The sequence below is a fragment of the Octopus bimaculoides genome, chromosome 2, assembly GCF_046866305.1.
Source record: "Octopus bimaculoides isolate indiv1 chromosome 2, ASM4686630v1, whole genome shotgun sequence".
Taxonomy (NCBI): domain Eukaryota; kingdom Metazoa; phylum Mollusca; class Cephalopoda; order Octopoda; family Octopodidae; genus Octopus; species Octopus bimaculoides.
In genome coordinates this window covers 132312138-132335104 of record NC_142929.1, presented here as the reverse complement: position 1 = coordinate 132335104, position 22967 = coordinate 132312138, and the positions used below count along the sequence as shown (strand labels likewise).

The 22967-nt window shown below is 35.7% G+C and overlaps 1 long non-coding RNA gene across 1 annotated transcript in view; it reads right to left on the bottom strand.

Annotated features, from left to right (window-relative positions):
- The window catches only part of LOC149137235 (uncharacterized), a 112449-nt gene that overhangs the window by 76537 nt on the left and 12945 nt on the right, over positions 1 to 22967 (bottom strand). The window lies entirely within an intron of this gene.

Here is a 22967-nt window from a genome sequence, read left to right as displayed (position 1 = left end):
GATGATCTAAAACTGAATACTGCAAATGACAAACAGCTGGAAACTCAAAGCAGAGACTAAAGGATTTTTAATTGTAGCACAAGATCAAAGCCTCCTCACCAGAAATCACCAAAAACACATGATAAAAAAAATACAAGTAATTGCAGAATATGCGGTCATGGAGAAGGAACAGTAAATAAAGCCGGTCCAGGCTAATAAGAAATATATTCACAGACATTCGATGGTTATGAAACGGTCTTTGAACTATACAGTCATATTGCTCCGATATTGGTTATGGTTTCTTTTAGAATCCACAAATCATTGCGGCATCTGCTATTCTTCCTTCACTGAGATTGTGGTTTCAAATCTAACCTTATGAAATTTGTATTGATATCAAATTGAGAATCAAATACAATGCGTTCAGATTTATTGAAACATAACCAACGTGGTCGTATAGTAGCAGAATACTGAAGGCTGGTAATTTTCGGGAATGGCTCCTCATTTTTACGACGCCGAAAGGATGGAAGGCAATGTTGACCTCGGCGGAATTTGAACTCAGACTGTAAAGACGGACGATATATCGCTGAGTATTTTGCCCAGCATGCTAACGATTGTGCCAGCTCACCGCCTTTGGTTTCAAATTTTAGTACAAGATCAACAATTTTGGGAGAGGGATTAAGTCGATTACATCGACCCAATTGTTCAACTAGTACTTATTTCATCGACCTCGGAAGATTGAAAGGCAAAATTGACTTCGGCGGAGTTTGAACTTAGAACTTAAAGACTCGACCAGCTCGTCGCCTTATACAGTAGCAAAATATTAGAGACGAATTACATCTTCGATTTCGACTCACGGTTAACATTGTTTACTTCTTGAAGTAAAATGAAGATAATAGCTAATATTGCCAAGATAGAAATGACGAATATATAACAAAGAATATTGCTTCCAGAGATGTCTCTTAAAACTGTACCGTCACTACTACCTACGTGGGTGTTTGTATGCACCTAAAGAATTAAACTTAAAAGACAGATTCAAAAGAAACTATACATTTCATAGTTTTCTATAAACTTCCAACCAGCTTACAGTTTTCAAAGTAACCATGGAATTTCCACATATACAGCTAGCATAGATCATATGTATCCACGTACGTGTACGTGTGCGTAGTTGGATTGTATTTCGTGATAGCTATTTTAGGAATGAAATGGAATCTATTTAGAACATAATTAGTAATGGCATGACGTTATATCTGTGGCCTTTAAACACAGAGTCTTGTGATAGCACTAAAAGTAAAATTAAACTTTATAAAGGTTTGTTGATTGTTAAAAAAAATCGCTCTCTTCCCGCTCTCTCTCTCTCCTTTCATACACAAGAGAAACATTTCACAAAATACGATTTTAAGATTTTAACAGCGGGAGATTTCTACTAGAGATTGTTTCCAGTATTAAGTATCGTCTTTGTGGGTGTCGTTGTCCTCTTCGTCGTCATCATCATCATAATTATTATTATCATCATCATCGTCATTATCATCATACTCTTCGCCTGATAGCGAATGGCTATCTGAAAGGACACGCTACAGACAACAGTACCATTTTTTGTGAAGAATTTATTTTGAGGGATCAAATGAAGTACTGTGTTCTGACTGTGCTTTGAATATTTCAAGAACAATGACAGACTTTTTTTCGTCATGGGACTTCTGTATTTGCCACTGAAAGAGTATTAACAGTTAAAACACAGCGTCCCAAAACCACAACTAATATCGCAATCATCTAGAAGAGAAACGCAGCATATATATGACAGACATATGTATATACATACATATATATATACATACATATATATGCACGTGCACACACTCATACACACACATACACACGCACACACATACCTATGCAAAAAATAGACATTTTTAATTTGTACTTTTGTAAAACCGGTCGTTTTAATAAAGATATTTCTAATTAATTTCAAAGAATGGTTGCCGTTTGATATGAAATGTATAAAGAAAAAGGTGGCAGCTTTGACGTGATTGTTATACGTTTCGTGCAGACATATGTATATACATATATATATACATACATGTATATGCAAGTGCACACACTCATACACAAACATACACACGCACGCACACACACACACACACCTATGCAAAAAATAGACATTTTTAATTCTTGTACTTTTGTAAAACCGGTCGTTTTGATAAAGATATTTCTAATTAATTTCAAAGAATGGTTGCCGTTTGATATGAAATGTATACAGAAAAAGATGGTAGTTTTGACGTGATTGTTATATGGTAGTTTTGACGTGAATATATAAAACATTTTAAATTAAATTAAATATTTAATATTTGAGCTTCAACGTAATCGAAACCTTGTGCAGCATCAAGTTACTTTCAGTCATAAAACATCCTTTATCTTGAGCTATTAAAAGAGTTCAATACATAGAATATAGCGTAGAGGGATTGGCCATGTATGGAACTCTTTCCAACATTGTCTTTGTAGATAAGATATCTAATTAAAACTATCCTGCAACAATGAACTCTTGAATATTACATGTGAAATATGCTGAAAAGAAGACAGCATCGTGGAGATCATTCTCCTCTAGATTATGAATATCGACCAGAAAAAGCTGGTATGAGAATGATACATTAGTTCATCACGAGAAGAGCTACTATTCGAATGATTCACATAACTGAGAACTGAGCAGGATTTAGCAGGCTTTATACATACATACATACATACATACATACATACATACATATATTCATACATACATACACACATAAGAGACTACGACGGCGCCTCTATGTAATCGCTTATCTCGCTCTTTGTAGGTAATTTAAATCGGTGAGATGGCTGCATTAATGTTACTGTTGAACCTTCGTAAGTAAACACCTGAGGGAAGAATATGAATAGGGAAGGAAATTCAGAGGGCTTTCTGGAAAGGAAGGAAGGAAGGAAGGACTGGACAGTGATTAATGCAGACTCCAAGATGTAAGGAGATTCGAGTAGGACGATGATACTTGAGCATGAGAACCGTCTGATCCAAGGAGCAGGGCTATTATAACAGTGGTTGAAAAGTCAAAGAGAGGAGACAGCACGCTTGTGAGTCAGATGCTGGAGAGTGTCTGTCAGTCATTCAGTGTCAATTAGTTGAGTGTGTAACACAGTTCCCCATGTGTAAGCAATGTCCCACAGAGTTCTGTGGGTTATCAATAATTATTAAGGACTAAAATACCTTTTGGGCCTGCAATGAAGAGACAGATGTTGGGATGCGATCCTAGCTATAAATAGCACCGGAATCTTCTTGCAATCTCACTCTCCTGTCTTCAAAAGAAAAATGATATACATTTGATTACATATTCTAACTAGTTGTCGAAAAGACGGATGACTGTGGCAAGAATGCCTTTGATGGAGTTTCTTTATACATTTATGAACATCGATGTCTGATATTCCTGAGAGATGGCGACACTAAACGAACTGAGTGATTTCACACTTTTTAGCATCAGAGACATTTTTCTCCATGGTAACTACAGTGTATTTGCCTTCAGTAGTTGAAATATGTGACAAACATATTTCAAATAACCTATATATATATATATATATATATATATATATATATATATATATATATATATACATACTTTATTTATTTAAAAGCAGCAGAAATATAACAAAAAAACCGTTACTCTGAGTTTCACGTTCCCGTTCATCGGACAGTTTTGTTAGAAATGGTGAAAGAATAACAATGCAATCGAAAGTAATATAAAATTTAAAACATGGATTCGTTTGATTGGTTGTTTCAAATAAGGGCCATGGATTGGTCGTTTCAATTAACGGTCAATGATATATAATTCACAGACCAAATAAATTTAATACAGATTCACCCTATTAAAAAAATATCGAAGAAAACCTTAAATAGAAAAATGGGCTCCAAATACATATTATAGATAATTACTTATATTCGAATTAACGCTTTAAAATCATATCAATAAAATAAAGCATACGCTGCATTCAAAATAAAATAAAATAAAATAAAATAAAATAAAAAATTAAATTAAAATACAATAGCGTGTATGTATACAAGGCCATCCACAACATATATATATATATAAATAAATATATACATCGAAATACACAGCTGCATACGCACAGACAATCTACGTATATAGGCCAATATTTACAAGGCACAGATATATACATAAGTACAAATCTACACACATATACGCACACACGCATATAAGCTTGCGCATGGAAAACCTATGCACTGGTAACGACATTACCAGTGCATAGGTTTTTTTGTTATATTTCTGCTGCTTTTAAATAAATAAAGCATATTACTCTACCTCTGGTATTTGAGTACTCTTTTTTTCTACCTTGTTGCACATTTCATGTGCTTACTCCGGTATATATATATAGATATATACATATATATATATATATATATATATAAGCAGAGATAGCCGGCGTTGCTCGGATTACAAATTGCATATATATATATATATATAATACAAATAAATGAGTATATGCATATATACGTACAAGTATGTACATACCTACATCTACCTGTATATATAGATGCATATCTGGGTACAGGACGTTGTAATTCAGTGGTTCTGGTACTTTTATAACCAAGCGACTTCTTTCACAGAATGATGTTTTAGAAATGTTTCTTCCCCTTGTTTTATAAAATTAAAAGTGGAAAGAAAAAAATCTCAGATTATTTAAACTCAACAGAAGCTAATTTTTCACAGTCGTTTGTTATTCATTTTTCCTCACAGTATTCCGTTCTTTAAGTGTTTCTTTGTATACATTTGCATAGATTAGTTCTTCCTATACTAATTTCCTACAAAAATTATTAAGAATGGTGGATTTTATATAAAGAAATGATAATGGACTTTAGTGTATCATCAGTCATGTTTCTGTTCACTGATCACACAATGTTCTATTCATTTTAATCACGAGGAAGACATTTTGATAAAGTGTTTAGTATATGAGTTCTGATCAATAAGTATCCGGACGATTGCCATAGTAACGAGGCTAAAGCACGCAGAGTGAAGCCTCTTGGCAAAGATTGACCTTAAACGCATGTGCACTAAGTTTGAACGTTCTAGCTCACTTCCGCTGTTTATAGTAGTGCTTCGAAGGAATGTGTGTAGCGTGTGATCGTCGCATTGACCATGACAGAGAAAGTTGTCATAGTGATACCTGCTCAGAGGCTTACGCAAAGTTGCAGAAAGTGTATGGAGAGGAGTGTATGAGTCGCACACAAGTGTACGAGTGATTCAGACGTTTCCAAGATGACCGAAAAAATGTTGATATTGACGAACATTCTGGGAGACCCGCAACCAGCAGAACTGAGAAAGACATCGCAAATGTGCGTGCAGCTGTGAGGGGAACCATCCGTGAATTATCAGAAGATGTGCAGATTAGTTACGGTTCAGTTCAGTCCGTTATCACTGAAGATTTGAGTACGAGACGCGTGTCTGCCAAGTTTGTGCCAAGACTACTTTCAGCTGACCAAAAAAGACATTAGGGTTTCAGTTGCACAAGATCTTGATTATGTCGAGAACGAGGAAAACTTGAAAAATTTGCGTACGCCTCTGAGCAGGTATCGCTAAGGTTTTGGCAAAATTTGATGCAGATTCTCTGACTAACTTTCTCTATCATGGTCAATGTAACGATCACACACTACACACGTTCCTTCCAAGCACTGATGTAAGCAACAAAGTGAGCTAGAACGTTAAAACGTAGTGCGCATGCACAGGAGGGTTAAAGGTCAATCTGTGCCAAACGGCTTTACTCTGAGTGCTTTAGCTTTGTTATGGCAGCAGTCCGGATACTTATTGATCAGATCACGTATATAAGTATTGTACTTGATTTAAATATTTTTATTTCTAAGAAAATTTCCAATCTCTTTAAACATCCAGAACTCCCCATTGCACTCCCTTGAGAGAGAGTGTGTGTGTGTGTGTGTGTTAGAGTGAGACAGTGAGAATAAGAGGGAAATGAGAGAGAGAGAGAGAGAGAGAAAGAGAGATAGAGAGAGAGAGAGCGAGAGAGAGCGAGCGTGTGTGTGGGTGGAGTTAGACAGAGAGGGAGAGAGAGTGAGAAAGTGAGTGCTCAGGTTAACCAAATATTCAGTCGGTGGTTTTACAATAATTGAGTTACGTGTGTTGTATCTATTTGGATATCTTTTATCTTTTACTTGTTTCAGTCCTTAATGGAGACCATGTTGGAGCACCACCTTGAAGAGTTTGTTATCGAACGAATCGGCTCTTTTAAGCCCGGTACTAATTCCATCAATTTCTTTTGCCGAACCGCTAAGTTACGGGGACGTAAACAAACCAACTCCGGTTGTGAAGCGCTGGTATTGGACAAAACAGACACAAAGACACATATAGATATATAATGACACATATATACGACGGGATTCTTACAATTTCCGTCAATAAAATCCACTCCCAAGTCTTTGGCAGGCCCGAAGCTATAGTAGAAGACATTTGTCTAAGGTGCCAAGCAGAGAAATTGAACCCTGAATCGTTGTTTCGAAGCAAACTTCGTGCCTCACAGCCAGCCTAGTGCACGAATTATCGCTGGCACTCTTACATTTCTAAACAATTTTTTATGAAGTTCAAAGACTTAATATATGCAGAAGTACCGTAATTTAATAGCTGTAATATCTTGCCTTCATATAAGCAACCGTGGACCTTACTGTTTAGCTCGTAATTTTCATCGGTAAAATGTATGTAAAAACGCCATAAGTATGTGCTTAAGAAATTTGCTTCACAACAGCACCATTTTACTTGCGGTCCCTAGTAAGCAGCACCTTGGGTATGTAACTTTTACCGTAGATCTGGATTGGTCATTGCCTTGTGAAAAATTAAAGGGGCATATATTGAGCAGAAGCATGTCGTGCGCACATACAGGCGCACATACATGTATATATTTATATAAATGTGTGGGTATGTGTAAATGCGTGTGTGTATATGTATCAGCGAGTGAACTAAAAAAAAAAAAAAAATGATGGCCTTCGAGCGAGCGTTTACCATATTTCTTCCTCACCGAGTTATAGACATCCTCTTGTTGTCAGAAAGGCAGTGAACCAAAGATTGCCCCACTGGCAAATGTGTAACCAAAGAATGTATTGTTCACTAAAATAACATATGAAATAAAGAAATAAACAAATAAAGCTCAAAATATTAGATTACTTATCTCATGAATCCACATTACCCTATTAATACCTTATCTACAAAAATTGTGACGTCCGGTCACCAATGTATTCTATGCTTCTAGCAGTAAGGTTCAGCAAATAATAGTAATAAAACATCAATTAACATTATCATTACAATACTCTATATTTCAAGATGAGAGCAACAGAAAGTTTCCTGTTTCCCAGGATTCCTTTCTTCCGTAATTGCAGTTAACAATTCGTTGACATTTAAGATTGATTCGTTATAAACTCGTATTTCGCGTTAGATGCAAATTAACAAGGAAATTATTGTTAACATATTTAGAGATTTAACGTAGGGATCACTAAAAAGCTAAACTAGAAATAACGGTTTCTAATTTAGGCAAAAAGTCTAACAATTTCGTGGAGTCGGTTTGTTATTAATATCTACTCCAGAACTTGAGTGGCTTGAATTTATTTTATCAAGGCATTTTTTCCCGACACTCATACGGTTTTGCTTGCTCACTGCATTTAAAATAATAGTGTCTAAATGAGACCCAAGGTCAGCAATTCTGAGTTACGGGATTGGTCGACATATTCGACTCCAGTATTTGACCGGTTCTTTATTTTGTCTACCATCGAAAGGATGAAAGGCAAATCTGACCTCGGCAGGATTTGAACCCAGAAAATAAAGAATGGAAGGAATCTCACAAGGTAGTTTCTCCGACGTACTAACGATTCTACCAAGTCACAACCCTCGTTAAACTACAAATTTCCATAATAAAACGATATTAGCCAATAATTACTATTAATATGGAAGGAAACTGAAATCAGTTTTTTGGTCTTACTGTGACCACATCAGCAAATTATAATCAACTTAGGTAAGTGGGATGGGACTGAGTAAATATAGAACAGTCTACTTTGATTGGTGTAGATGAATAGAATTATTTATATGAGTATCGCAGGGACACCATTCACATGAAAAATGATAGTTTTTGATGGCATTCAGTGAAAGGGGCGTTAAAGGCAAACTAGAAATTTCATTTCTAAAACAGGCAAAGGACCAGTCATTTTGAGACGAATCGAAGGGAGTTAATCGATTACAACGATCCAGCTCCTGGCTTTATTTCTTCGACTTCCAAAAGATAAAGCAAAGTTGTTCTCGGCAGGATCTGAATTCATATACCATAAGGAACTTCGTCCGCTGCATTAAAGTTTCTATCAAACCACTATAATCAACGATAGAGGATATTGTCGTTTTAGGCAGAGACTAAGGAACCAACAAAGAATGAATTTTCCGATGTTTGCTTTCTCAATGTATAGGGTATGTACATGAATTGGATTCAATTTAGAACTGAAATCACTAATTCTATTACTGTTACATCATGTTCTATGTCGCTTGCTAAGCCCGAAAAGAAGATACTGACATTACGTATATGTTAAGGCAGCGAGCTGGCAGAATCATTAACACGCCGGGCTAAATGTTTAGCCGTCTTTCGGCCGTCGCCACGTTCTGAGTTCAAATTCGGCTGAGGTCTACTTTGCCTTTCATTCTTCCAGCTCGATAAATTGAGTACTGGGGTCAATATAATCGACTACCCCCTTCCACAGATTTTAGGTCTTGCGCCTATAGTAGAAAGGATATTGCTAATGACTATATAAAAAATTTGTTAGTTTTACTGTTTATGCTGGATGTTTGCCAGTTTTTTATTCTTTTTTCTGCAACATTTTCTTTTAGTTATTTCCTTGCTAAGTTGTTTATGCTGTGTTATATTTCAGTTATGTGTAATTTTAGTGTTCTGTTTTTTATGGGTTGGTAACTTTCAAAAGTTTCAGTTGTGTTGTCATGTACGAAAGTTTTTTTTTTATGAGTCTATAATATATTTCGAATATATGTATGAACAGTGTTTATGTTAGCTGCAGCGTTGATGAATTCCGAAAATAGTGATTCCGATTCTTGATGGAACTTATTCTATTGTGAATTGTTGAAGCTTTGCATAAATGTAATTTGCGTTCTTCGCCGATGTGTGGTTGTGTATTGTGATGATAATTATTTGATGCTCCGGAAAAAGATGGGGTATTATTTGCCAAGTTATTGTGAAAGTCTGATATGTGGAACTGAACGCGATGTCTTCGTAACAGCTGTTGCAGTTGAATGGAAGATATTTATATGTGCATGTGAGCGAGTGTGTGTGCGTGTGCGTGTGCGTGTGCGAGTGACCTATGATGTAAAGGGAGTTCAGTTGCGATGTTGTTTTGCTCCCGCTTTTGTTATCTGTATTGTTTGAAAACCACGACACTGAAGGCATTAAGATTTTCCGCAACGATGGTGCTGGTGAGAGTGTTAAGGTGTTGTAGTTTGGGCGTGTAAAAACTGGTAGAACAATCGTGGTTGTTGTTCGACTTCGATATCATGAACTTGCTAATAATTATGTTGACTTTGAAAGCATTCCTTTTGAAAGCGAGCAATGAGAAGATATACCTTTAGCTATGAGAATAATACAGTGTGTATATTATTACAATGAAGAGAATGTGAAAGAAAAGAAAACCCCATAAAAACCACCAAAAACAAATGCTTGAGAATCGAGTTTTGTTTGAATAAGTGATGTATGTTGCTTCTGAGAAAAAAAAAATTACAGTTAGATATAGGATAATAAACACATTAAGGAGGGACTATAACGCTCGTTATCTCTACGTATGTGTACGTATCTGCGCACACACCTATGCAGCGGGTATGTCACTATAGGTGTCATGGAATATTTATGACCTGGAGTACCCGAGTGAAAAAATATACCCGCGAACTTTGATCTATCTATTTATCTATCAATCTATATATCTTTCAAACACACACACACACACACACACATTTTAAATATACACTCACGCCTACACTTATACACTTCTATTTGTATATATAACAAGAGGGATATACACATACATATATTCATATATATATATATGAATATACATACACAACACATATATATCATATATGTGTGTGTGTGTGTGTGTGTGTGTGTGTGTGTGTGTGTGTGTGTGTGTGTTCCCTTTTTTTTCATCGGTGTCCCTTAGTGAATAAACATATAAGTGAACTTTGAGCTGAAAACCATTTATATATTCGAGGGATGAATTGCCGAGATTATTAGCGTTCTATTATTGTTCGAAATGTATTAAGGTGATAAAAAGTAAATATTTGCATTCCCATCTAAATACCCCTCAGTAAACAAAGTAGGTAATTAGAACTTGAATTGATCCCATTTTCTGTTTTCTCCTCCCATTTAATAGTAATGCAAACTATTTCGAAGGTGTACAACAGTATATTATATAAAAGAAAAAAATATTCTGAACTTTACCTTTTTTTAAAACATCAGGAATTGTAAATATTTAGTAAGTAGGGATAATTAAGGAAATTGTATATATATCATTAATGTATTTATTGACGCTTTCTTTAGGGTGGTGGACTTGCAGGAATTACAGCATCAGAAAATAATGTCGCATATATTCTAGTTGTTAATGTTGTTTAGTTGTATATTCTAGAGTTTAGATCCCACTGAGGCCAACATTTCCCATTTATTCTTTCATACTATCGAATAAGCATCACGCAAATAATAGAGGCAATAGTATAGACACCCCTTAAAGTTGCTGACCTTGGCTCTAAATTAGGAACCCTTACTTCCTTTGGATTTGCATTAGTGTCTGCGTGTCTTTAAAGAGTTCAAATCACTGCGTTCAAATTTACTTTTCATTCAACCAAGTACTAGGTCGATATAATCGACTAACTTCTACCCTCGAATTAAGTGACATCGTTCCTTTGTCGGAAAATCTGAAAAAGTATAATTATTCCTAACAGACACAAACCAGAAATTTTGGCGAAAGGAGATTAATTGATTGAATCGACTCTATTACTTAACTCATACTATATCAATCCCGAAGATACGAAGACCGAAGTTCGTCTCAGGGTATTGAAAGATTTAAAGAAAATAAAGATTTACTCAGGGATACATTATTCAGTAATTCAGTTTTGCTATGCAGAGGCTTCCTTCTTGGCTCAAACAATTGATGGGGATTCATTCATGTCAGTCTTATATATATGACTTACAAAACAAAGAAAATCACCATCACTAATCTTTAAAGCTTTGCTGATCCGTTTATAAAGCTCAAATAAAACCCAATATTGCTGGGTTTTATTTGAGTACTTGTCCACCTTTGGATAACGTTGCTACACACGTAAACACCATAGTTCATATTTAAGCTAAAAGAAACTCAAGATCGACAAATTTTCAGGCACCGACACACTATTAACAATGACTGACACAGGTTCACTATTTATTCTGTCTTCCTTTTGTATGGCAACAACATTCTCCCCTGAAACAGCTATCTGAAAGCTCCTGTTCAGACCTGCTGACACCCTTTACTTTGTCTCTTTTATTAGATATCACATTCCGAGTATTTTGCATCAGATTTCCTTTCATGGAGCAGTATTCTCTCGACCACTTGTTTTCAAGCCACTATCGATCTGTGTTTGTATTGAAACTGGATAACAAGCACTCTGACCTCTCCAAGCCAGGAGAATCCTCAAAAGTAGTGGGCACTATCCCTCCTATATTTTCTAGTCTTTCCTTATCTCTGCCGTTCTCCGTAATATCTATCTATCTGTATGTTTGTCTATCTGTATTTACATATGTGTTTGTGTGCATGAATGTATATACACATAGACACACACGTCCATCTATCTATCTATCTATCTATCTATATCTATATATCTATATATATATAACGTATGCTCGGTTAGCGAAAACAATCTCACCTTTTAATGTATTTCTCTGATCCAAGTATGATTTTTCTTAAGATCCGATCTTTGCATTTAGAGTGCATCTATACGTAGTACTAAGCCTGGTATAGTGGGAAGAAAGAAAGATTAGAAGCGTTTTCTATTTTGTGCATTGCGAGTTGGATGCAAAACGGACAACAGATATGGAGACTTTAACCGAAAGAGTACAGCTAACAGAGCCATCATATTTGAGCAGTGGGGTGTAGCGGGATATAAAAAAAACAGTAATTTTTTAGCATGAAATAAAAAAAAAATATTCAACTATAGTTTAGGAGGTGAGGCAGTTTGTTGACTGCAGTGCATGGACGTATCATTTGCCTTCATCATACACGAATATATGTATGAATGTAATCATATGTACATGAAGAGATATTTAACTGATCAGGGAAATCAAACTGGCACTCCGTCGGTTACGACGACGAGGGTTTCCAGTTGATCCGATCACAGAACAGCCTTTTCATGAAATCAACGTGAAAGTGACTGAGCACTTCACAGACACGCATAGAATTGGTGTAGTTCTCAGTTTGATACATAATGTGACAAGGCTGGCCCTTTGAAATACAAGTACTACTCATTTTTGCCAACAGAGTGGACTGAAGCAACGTGAAATAAAGTGTCTTGCTCAAGGATGCAACGCGGCGCTGGGAATCAGACTCAAGACCTTACGATCGTGAGCCGAATATCCTATCCACTTAGCCACTCCCATTCACAATCAGAGAAATACATCTAAACGCATAGGTTGATTACAAAGAGAGACAAAGCTAACTGGATATAATCAACAATAAGAACAGTTCGGAAGCTCTCCACATATTTACCTGTATTTAGGCAAAGATGAGCATATAGTAGACATTTAATTCGACTGATCCGTGAGAACACGAAGCCTTACGAAGATAAAATATTGTGGTGGAAGGCGTCAAATTCACACGAGCACGTTTGTCGCAGTGGGTGGTGTGTTAAAGACACACGGACTTACCCTGATGTATACAATGAAAGGTTACTATTTCCTTTATGCACATCTTGCAAGGATGTTTTATGTCTGCATGACACACCCAAATATTTCTTTTAGTTATTAAATCTAGCACATGATCACTAGAATAAACGTACTCCCTTTATTGCTACTCCGCTTACGTATTATATGTCAGTCTTACAGCCACCAAAATTTACTGGATATCTCAACAAGTGACTTTGACACCAATTTTTGCAGATTGAAAGCAGCTCAGCAAACCAGTACTATGAGAATTTGCATCTCTTAATCCTAACACTCTCATCTTCGGGTGGGGTAAAGAAAAATGACTAGTTTGTTTATAGAGATATGTGTTGGTATATCAAATTTCATTAGTAGTTTACATTTATTGGCAACACAGCTATTAGGGCATACATTCATAATCAGCATGGAACTATGGCAAGCAGATTATATATCTTATTTTAGTATAGTCTGAATTTTATATCATTTAGGACATCTTAGAAGCACAGACTTTGCAACAAATTACAGTTTCAGACATTGTGCAGAGCGTGAGAAATATATGCGCATAAAAGCGAAAAGGCATATATCTGTTTCAGCATTTCATATTCAGTAAATGTATTTTCTGCACTAAATTTTTAAAATCTTCTCAACCTACGGATATATGAAAATGTGTGTATCATTCAGGAACTGTCAGTGTCATGATGAAAGATGTAAGAAGGTCTGGTTTCTAAATGAGAATTTCAATGCAACACCAGAAACCGATTTTCTATGATGACATCTAGTGCAACATATCTAATTAATGGCCATTTCATAAACCGAACTTTCTCAACGCGGTCTCATCTGCTCAGCATGTAATTTTGTATAAAATACATCTATGTTGCTCAACATTTATCTGCATTCATTCTATTATATTGCTCTAAGTTATTCGTTTACTGCGATTTTTTGGTTGATCTTTAAGAAGTACAATTGATTTTTTGTGGAATATTCATAATTGTATTTAAATATAAATACATGCACACAGACAAGCATTAGAAAACATAGTTGTGAAAGGAAATTATAAGAATATAAAAACTTCCCTCCAATATTTTTCTATGTGTTGACAAAGAGCGAAGAGTCTCCAGACTCATAGTTTGTTGACCGCTACTTAAAGATTGATCTGATTTCATTCCTCTGTCGACAGTGCAGGATATTGAGCTGCTATATAAATCAATGATAAATAACCCGGTTTGATAGTTTGATTTGTATAGTTGTGCATTTGAAGGCACTTCATTAATTACACAATATGTATTTTATTATATAACATATCGTGAATCAGCAAATTCATATATTAAAAACGAGGAGAAATTCGTTACTTTCGATGTGAGAAAAAGATTTGAGGACGAAGTTTCGCAGGTTGTTAACTTCTCCTCCCAAGACGTACCCGATTTCCTTCCTCTGTCGTTAGTATAGAATATGCAATTAATATATAAAGCAATTGTAAATTAAACAATAGCAGTAGTAGACAGCTTAATTTTTATATCTGCACTTTTGATGACTCATCACTAATTAATTGGTAAACTAATATTTTGCTTATAGAATGGAATCGGGCCTAGAAATATATGTTTACAAAGCAAACTCTTTAACCTCACAACCCTGTCGGTACCCATTTTAGTTTCACTTAGTTTTCATTTTGAATTCAAATCATGACAGGGAACTGTCCTTTATTTTTCCGAAGTTGCATTTCTGTGTGTACCTTATGACTGATGATAGCATCAGTATAGTACTAAATATAGTTTCCTAATATAATTCATCGATAATGTATTGAATTGTTTAGTTGTAAAAGTAATTCAATTCAACTTCAAATCACAATGGTGATAAAAGTGAGTTGAAAAATATGTCTTAAAACATTTCGAAGAATGTTCAGTCTTTTGATATAATTTGATATCACAAAATGTATATTCCTTTCTATCTCACATTCTGAAGATCATTAGCTCAATTTAATATCGAGTTCATAGTACATAAGACTGAAGATTTTATTTACTAAATTCAGTTCATTAACACTACAAAGTGATGAACACCATGGAAAAGTGGTCTCGACTACACAATCAACTTCCGATTCCTTATTACAAGCGTTTCACTTCGTTTATGACACTAAACTGCTTAGAAAACCTTAAAAAAAGAACACCCAGAAATTCTCCAACTGTCAAGCCGCTCACAAAATCATTAGACTTATTTCCTTTCATAATAAACATTCTACGAAGGGGTTAGATATTGTGAAGTTCTTGTACCTTCTTACTTTTACTTGTTTCAGTCCTTAAACGGTGGTTATACTGGGGCACCGCTTTGAAGGGCTCTGATCGAACAAATCGAATTCTGTACTTACTTTTAAAGCCTGGTACTTATTCTATCGGTCTCTTTTGCCAAAGTGCTTTGTTATAGGGATGTAGCATTGCTTGTAATAATTTTTCATTGGTTGTATAATACATGTTTTTATAGTCAAAACATTCTTCGCTCAACCATTCTTGTAATATCAAAAAGCATGCTTCTCTCAACCATTCTTAATTCTTCTATCTAGTTTCCTCTCCTCTATCACTACTCTCGATTCGTTCTATATCCAACATCTTTTTCTCAGTTATTGAATATTGCCGAAAGTATCACGGAATAATGAACGCTGGAGATCTTGCCGTGGGACTTTCCATTAACTATCCAATGACCGAAACCGGATTTAAACTTATTTCATTTTCATAAACTGCAAAAGTCCTTCATTATTCAGAAATTTGATGTATTGAGATAAGCTGTATCCTTGAATGTTACCTATTTACGGCAAAGCAAACTTTGTCATTAAGAGTTAGGTGAGCAAAGGTATGGTCATGTCAGAAGTTTGTTTTGCAATCGCATACTGTTGTACAATGGACAAGTGTCCTCTGCATAGCAATAGATGCTTCCAAGCCTTCTGAAATATGAATAAAAACGAAACTGTGAGGAATTCCGTCGAACTGCATCTGTTCTAAAGCTAAGTCAATATCTAGATGGTTTGCGGCAGTGCAAATCAGCACATCAGTTTCGTTCAATCACTCTTGGATGCCCTACAAAAGTCAAAGATGTGGCTGTCTCTCCTTTGATTGAGTCATTGAAAAGCAGTGTGTCAGTCATGAACAAGGTTTTCGTGTGAAGATATGCTAGCCATGTTCATTGTTCCACATTGTGTTTCACTGAAGGCTGAGAGCTGGCAGAAACGTTAGCACGACGGGTGAAATGCTTAGCGGTACTTCATTTGCCTTTACCTTTCATCCTTTCGGGGTTGATAAATTAAGTACCAGTTGCGTACTGGGGTAGATTTAATCGATTGGCCCCTTTCCCCCAAAATTTCGAGCCTTGTACCTCGAGTAGAAAAAATATTTAAGGCGGCGAGCTGGCAGAAACGTTAAGCACCCCGCGCGAAATGTTTAGCGGTATTTCGCCTGTCTTTACGTACTGAGTTCAAATTCCGCCGAGGTTGACTTTACTTTTCATCCTTTCAGGTTCGATAAACTAAGTACCAGTTGCGCACTGGGGTCGATCTAATATACTGGTCCCCTCCCCCAAAATTTTGGGCCTTATGCCTAGAGTAGAAAAGAACATTGTGTTTCACTGAATCCTGGTATTCCACCATGTTGCGGTCCAACATTTTGCCGATACAACATATTGGTATTCTGTCATTCCTTTATTTACAGTACAGGAGTAAATTTTGCTGTATTTTTTTTCTCTAGATAAGGGTCAAAGGGCTCTAATTCCCAAGATGACTGCCAAGTGACTAACGTTATGTAAATGATTAATAGACCTATGCGACCGAAATAGTTTTCAAATATTTACACCATGCATTGCTTTCGGAAGGGTAAATAGTGTAGAATTACGCCAACAGAAGAAAATATGACTAAAGATTACATTAACTTTATCTCAGAGAAATATAGATAAAAATATTTAGTGATACGGAATATTTTTCTAATTTAGGGAGTATATTGTAGAAAACAGAGGAACGTAACCACTAATGAGTTCTGTAATCTTGAATAAGCAAACGACAATAATTAGTTTTTTAATTATGATAGAAAGAATGTAAAAAAGATATGGAAAAACAGAGCAGCATGATTGAGGATGGAATAGGGACAAACGTAAATGCATATGTACGCGTGTTGTCTATTTTGCAACGTGAATGTGAATATAACTTTCTATAAATTTGTTTACGTTTAATCATCGTGTTGTTTCTCTATACGAGCTTTATGTGCGTGTTTTGTGAGCGCGCGTGTGCGTGTCTGTTTGCGTGTATTTGTACACTTGTCTGTGTATCTGTGTTGTTCGAGTGTTTCGTGAATGTGTTTGCATACATGATTGATTAAGTATTAAATATCAAGGGAAAGAAAGCACTGTAACATTCACATCTTCAAGGAAGAATGATTTTAACAGGGGCTTAAAGCTAACACTGCAGAATCTCTCAGAAATTCAGACCATAGCATCCGCCGATACTCGAAAGTATTGCTGTTTTCGTTAACCAATCGTAAATAAAAACTTTGAATTACTTTCTTTACTCGTAATGTTTCACGATCACGTTTACTGAAACGTTCGTTAACTTTATTAAAAGTAAAATTTGATTTCGTTAGATACAAATGCTATAATTTTCAAACGAAAAGAAAAACGGGAAGTGTGATATTCCTTATTTATTAGCTCATGGCTGATGAGGAATGGCTTCAATCGGAAATAAGAATCACTTCATGGTCTTGACTGCAAGTAGTTTGCACATCATCTCTAATGGTCGTCGCTATCTTATAAAGAAGTTGTGTGTCTAAACTCCAGAAAAAAAAACAAATAGGGAACCGATGTACCATCATCTGAACAAACACATTTCAAGTTTAGGTTTATTAAAAATCTATGCTCCAATATTTCCTGATATATATATATATATATATATATACATATATATATACATATATATATCCTCTAGCTTTTGTTTCCCTCATTAGACTGCGGCCATGCTGGGGCACTGTTTTGCAGAACCTTTAGTCGAATGTATTAACTTCAGGACTTATTTTTTTAAAAACCGGGTACATATTCTATCGTTCTCTAATGCCGAATCGCTAAGTTACTGGGACGTAAACATTCAAGCACCTGTTGTCAAGTGGTGGTAAGGGTACAAACACAGACACATATTATACGACGGGCTTCTTTCAGTTTCCAGCTACCAAATCCACTTACAAGGTTCTGGTCGGTTCGAGGCTATAGAAGACACTTGTCCAAGGGGTCACACAGTGGGACTGAACCCAGAACCATGTGGTTGGGAAGAAAGCTCCTCACCAGAGCCACGTCTGTGCATATATATATATATATATGTCTATAAGTATATATAAAGCGAGAGAAGGGGAGAAGGGGAGAGAGTAAGAAAGAAGATAGTGTATGTGAGGAAGAGAGAGAGGGAGAGAGAGAGAGAGAGTGCGTGCATGATGCTAATTAGATATTATCTGCCTATCATCATTCGTTAGCGTGGAGCTTTTTTTTTTTTTTTAATAATTTAACTGAACACTATTAAATATACGCCTTTAACGAAGTTTAAGATTTCGTATATTAACCACTTACGTACACATTTAAAAATTATATATGTAAAAGGCATTTCGAAGTTAATGTGAAAATATGTGAAGCATTTCAATGTTTTTTCACCTTAGCACCGTATTCCAGTCTGCCTTTTGACAAAAGAAATAGCGGTCACTTTATTAGATATCAGTTTTCATTATGTTGGAAATATTTGAATAAAATATAAAAGATAAAGAAAACTCGAACACAATTGCATGCATCTGATTGCACAACAAAAAACTCCCTCTCTAACCTGTGCATGTATACATTAATACACATAAATATGCAGGGATAACACACACACACACACACACACACACACACACACACACACACACACACACACACACACACACACACACACACACACACACACACCGCGCGCGCGCGAATATGGGATTATAAAGGCCTAAAGGTTCAGGCAGCCACAAAGCAAGCGGCAACGGAAATTAAGACCTACGTGGTAATCGAATGATAATCAAAATTTGGGTGTAGAAGCGGAGATCATTTGGTAGTGTATCGTTTAGATCCGTGGGTGGTAATTTTGTAAAGGATCTAGCTTACTCAGCAACAGCAGTTTCTCCATTTTCTTGAGAAAACTTTTGTGGCATACATTGAGGGGGGGGGGGTCACTTTGTTGCTGAAGCAGTCAATGAACGCATTTGGGTCAGACAACGGCTGGACAAACACAGAATTGTCTACATACATTTTGATTTACGAACATCTTAAAGAAATACGTGTTTGCTTGTTCGAGTATTGTTGCTCAATTTACCTTTCGACTAACATTTGCTGATCTAGCTATTAATTTACCGCACCCAGGTCTTCCTTTATTGAACTATTTCCCTTTTCCATTTTTGCAACCGGCTTCATGCCAGCTTTATCGCCGCACCCCTATGTAAGTCATTTATCATTTTCTGTCTGACCTACCTGTTTATATTGCTTGAAATACTACTACTACTACTACTACTAATAATAATAATAATAATAATAAACATTCAGATATTTGATAACATTCTCTGCCCCATTTATTTGACATATTCAATGTCTTTCTTCCCAAGAACATACATATAAATGCATTTATATGTGGGATATATATGTATATAGATATGCATACATATATATATATGCATGTATGTATATATATATATATATATATATATATATATATATATGCTTATATATTCTATAAATATATTTTTAAGGCGGTGCCCCCGCATGGCCACTGTTTAATGACTGACACCAGTGAAAGATAAGATATATACATATCAAACACATACACACACAAGCCCACCCCAACTAGTCCCGCCCTAAGCCCACACAGTCTTCGTATAAGAAGATACGCACGCATATATAAACAAGCAGACAAACAGATATATTTCTATTTTAACAGTTTGATACCTCTGTACGTCAATATTTATACGTAGTTAAGAAACGCGGGTGGTAGAATTGGTAAAGCGCCGAGCAAAATATTTTGTAGCATTTAACTTAGGTACATTTGCGTTACTAAGTTCGAAGCTTAAATCGATCAAAATAAATTTTCAAAATTCCATTTTGTAAATTTGGTTAACTATACTCTTCCCTTTGTAAATCTGCGCCAGGAACTATTCAAAATTTAGTAAGTCATACTTTATATATATATATATATATATATATATATATATATATATATATATATAATCTGCTTTTCATTTACCATCGCTTAACCGATGCTGGTGTGTTTACATCCCCGTAACCTAGCGGTTCGGCAAAAAGGGCCGATAGAATAAGTACTAGTCTTACAAAGAATAAGCCCTGGGGTAGATTTGTTCGTCTGAAGACAGTGATCTAGCATGACCGCAGTCAAATGACAAACAAATAGAAGTATATATATATATATATATATATATGTAATGGTGAAACGCCCGTAGGAACTTTATTATAAATTCATGTTTATCATTGTTTCTCCGACATTTGCTCTGTAGCTGATAAATGGTAATTCTACTCAGTATATTAGTTACTTAGCAACTGGATTTTGGAAATCTATGTGGATCTCTAAGACGTATATCTGCTTGTATATATAATTTCTACGAGTGAACAAAGTACCACTCAACACATAATTGGAATTGTATTTATTGACTAACAGTTCATGTCATTCTCCTTCTTTCCATATATATATATATATATATAACATGCTTCATACGTTTAAATCTGTATGCATTCACCCCCACATATATATGAATACTTACAGACACTAACACGCATATATTTGTTCATATTTATAGATCCTCTGTCCCTGTTTGGAACACCTTGCAGTTGCTTTATCCCAAATCCGCTTTTGATACCCTGACTATCCATTCTTATTTTCAGATGTACTTTACATGGTGCTACATCATCCAATATGTCCTGTTTTTAACGATAGGGTGATTCGGCTGCTATTCTGGTAGATGGTATGATGGGTCTTTAGCTCCCTCGTTGGTTTGTGTTAAACATAGGTGAGTAAACAAAAATCACATTCTTTATCTATGTATGATCATGTATCTTTGCTGTGTGCCCTTATGGTTTTGCTTGTGGGGTGTAATGTTACTTTTTTTTTTAGTGTGTCCACACACTTAGAGACTCAATATTTAAAGAAACATTGTGTACTAACGAGAAAGAATTTACGTTAATGATTGTTGTTGGTGAACGAAAGGGGCTCAAATTAATATGGTCTCTAATAGCAAGACGGTTTAAGGCGGTGAGCTGACAATTATCAGCATATTGGATAAAAGAGATTAGCTACATTTCGTCTGTCCTTCCGCTTTGAGTTCAAGTTCCGCTGAGGTCGACTTTGTCCTTAATCCTCTTCGGGCCGAGACTACAAGTACTAGTGGTGCACTAGGATCTCTATGTAATTGAAATTCCCCTCTGAAATTACTGGCTTTATGCCAATATTTAAAATCTATATTAGGACGGCTTAAAACGTTTGAAACCTATCCAGCATCCTGTTAAAAAAAAAAGAAAAAAAAAAAAAGATCGTATGGACATAGAATGTTTTGTATTCTAATATCCTTTCTTTTTGTGGGTGGGGTTCCTGTTATAGTTCAGTCAGTGCTCAGGGTTGTACGTCAATATCAACAAAAAAAAAGTCAAGTTTACTAAGGAAATCATCGTTATTGCTTTAACAATAAAATTTATGTCTGTCTGTCTGTATTCTTGCTACGACTTCAATATTTTCTCTTTCTTTCTCTTATCACTCCACCTCTAATGTATCCAGTTGGCAGAATCACTAGTGCGTCGGACAAAATGTTTAGCAGTATTTCTTTCGACTCTTGACATTCTGGGTTCAAATTTTGCCGAGTTTTACTTTGGATTTCATCCTTTCGGGCTTTTAAAATAAGTATAGATAACCAATTCAAAGGCCTCGAGTCAAAATTTTAAACAGTTGTCTGGCTGTTTCTTTATCTCGAATATGTTCTTGGTATGTCAGTGAGCATTCCAATTTACTATAAGCATTCAGTGCAGCAATCTGTAAGTCTTTTTCCCTAACACATTATTATTATTATTATTCTTGGTTCATATATAAAGAGACTTCTTCATTTCTTTGTCCATCCTTGGTCGATATAAATGCTATTTATATAGCAACCACTCGTGATGTCAATGACTACTATACATTGTGTATGAAAATAAGTTGCAGTTTAGTCCTTGTGCACTCACTGATTTAATATATTGCTTAAATGAACTAAAATTGTGTTAGTTAAGTTCATGTTCGTCTATCCACATACAAACACATACGCCCGTGCGAAAATGCAGCTAAAGGTGGGTGTGTGGGCAAATGCCTGGGGTATATGTGTGTGTGTATATATACACACACACACATATACATACATATACACAAACACATATATATATACACACACATATACACAAACACATATATATACACACACACACACACACACACATGTATATGCATACACAGAGAAACACGTACATATCTATCTATGTATCTATCTAATAGTCAGGTCGCTAGAGTGCAATTAGTCGCTCTTGTTCGCTACTGGTAACATGTAACCCAGTACAACCTGTTACATGGGCGGATCGTCGGTGACTAAACTGGCACCCCTATTAAGCTTGCTTGGTGAGGAGGGTGATTGCTTATGGATACTCTACGGGACGAAAAATTGAACCTGCCAAAAGGGTGGAGGAATTCAGCAGTACTCAACGGCCATCCAATTATGTGTATATGTATATATATTTTTTTAATATGAATTTCATGTATTTAATTCCAGATATTAGGGGGAAGATGGGGCTCCTCAACCGTGGTCAAGGCAAGGAGAAGGAAACTGATATAAAATCAGGTCTTTGGTTGCAGAGGGTCTCCTTAACAGGGCTGTACTATCAGCGAACTCTGATTTATAGGGTAGAATACGCTCTTCAGCATGTTTATAGCGGCTTGTCTAGGAGATGGAAACATCTGAAGAAAAAGCCTGTGG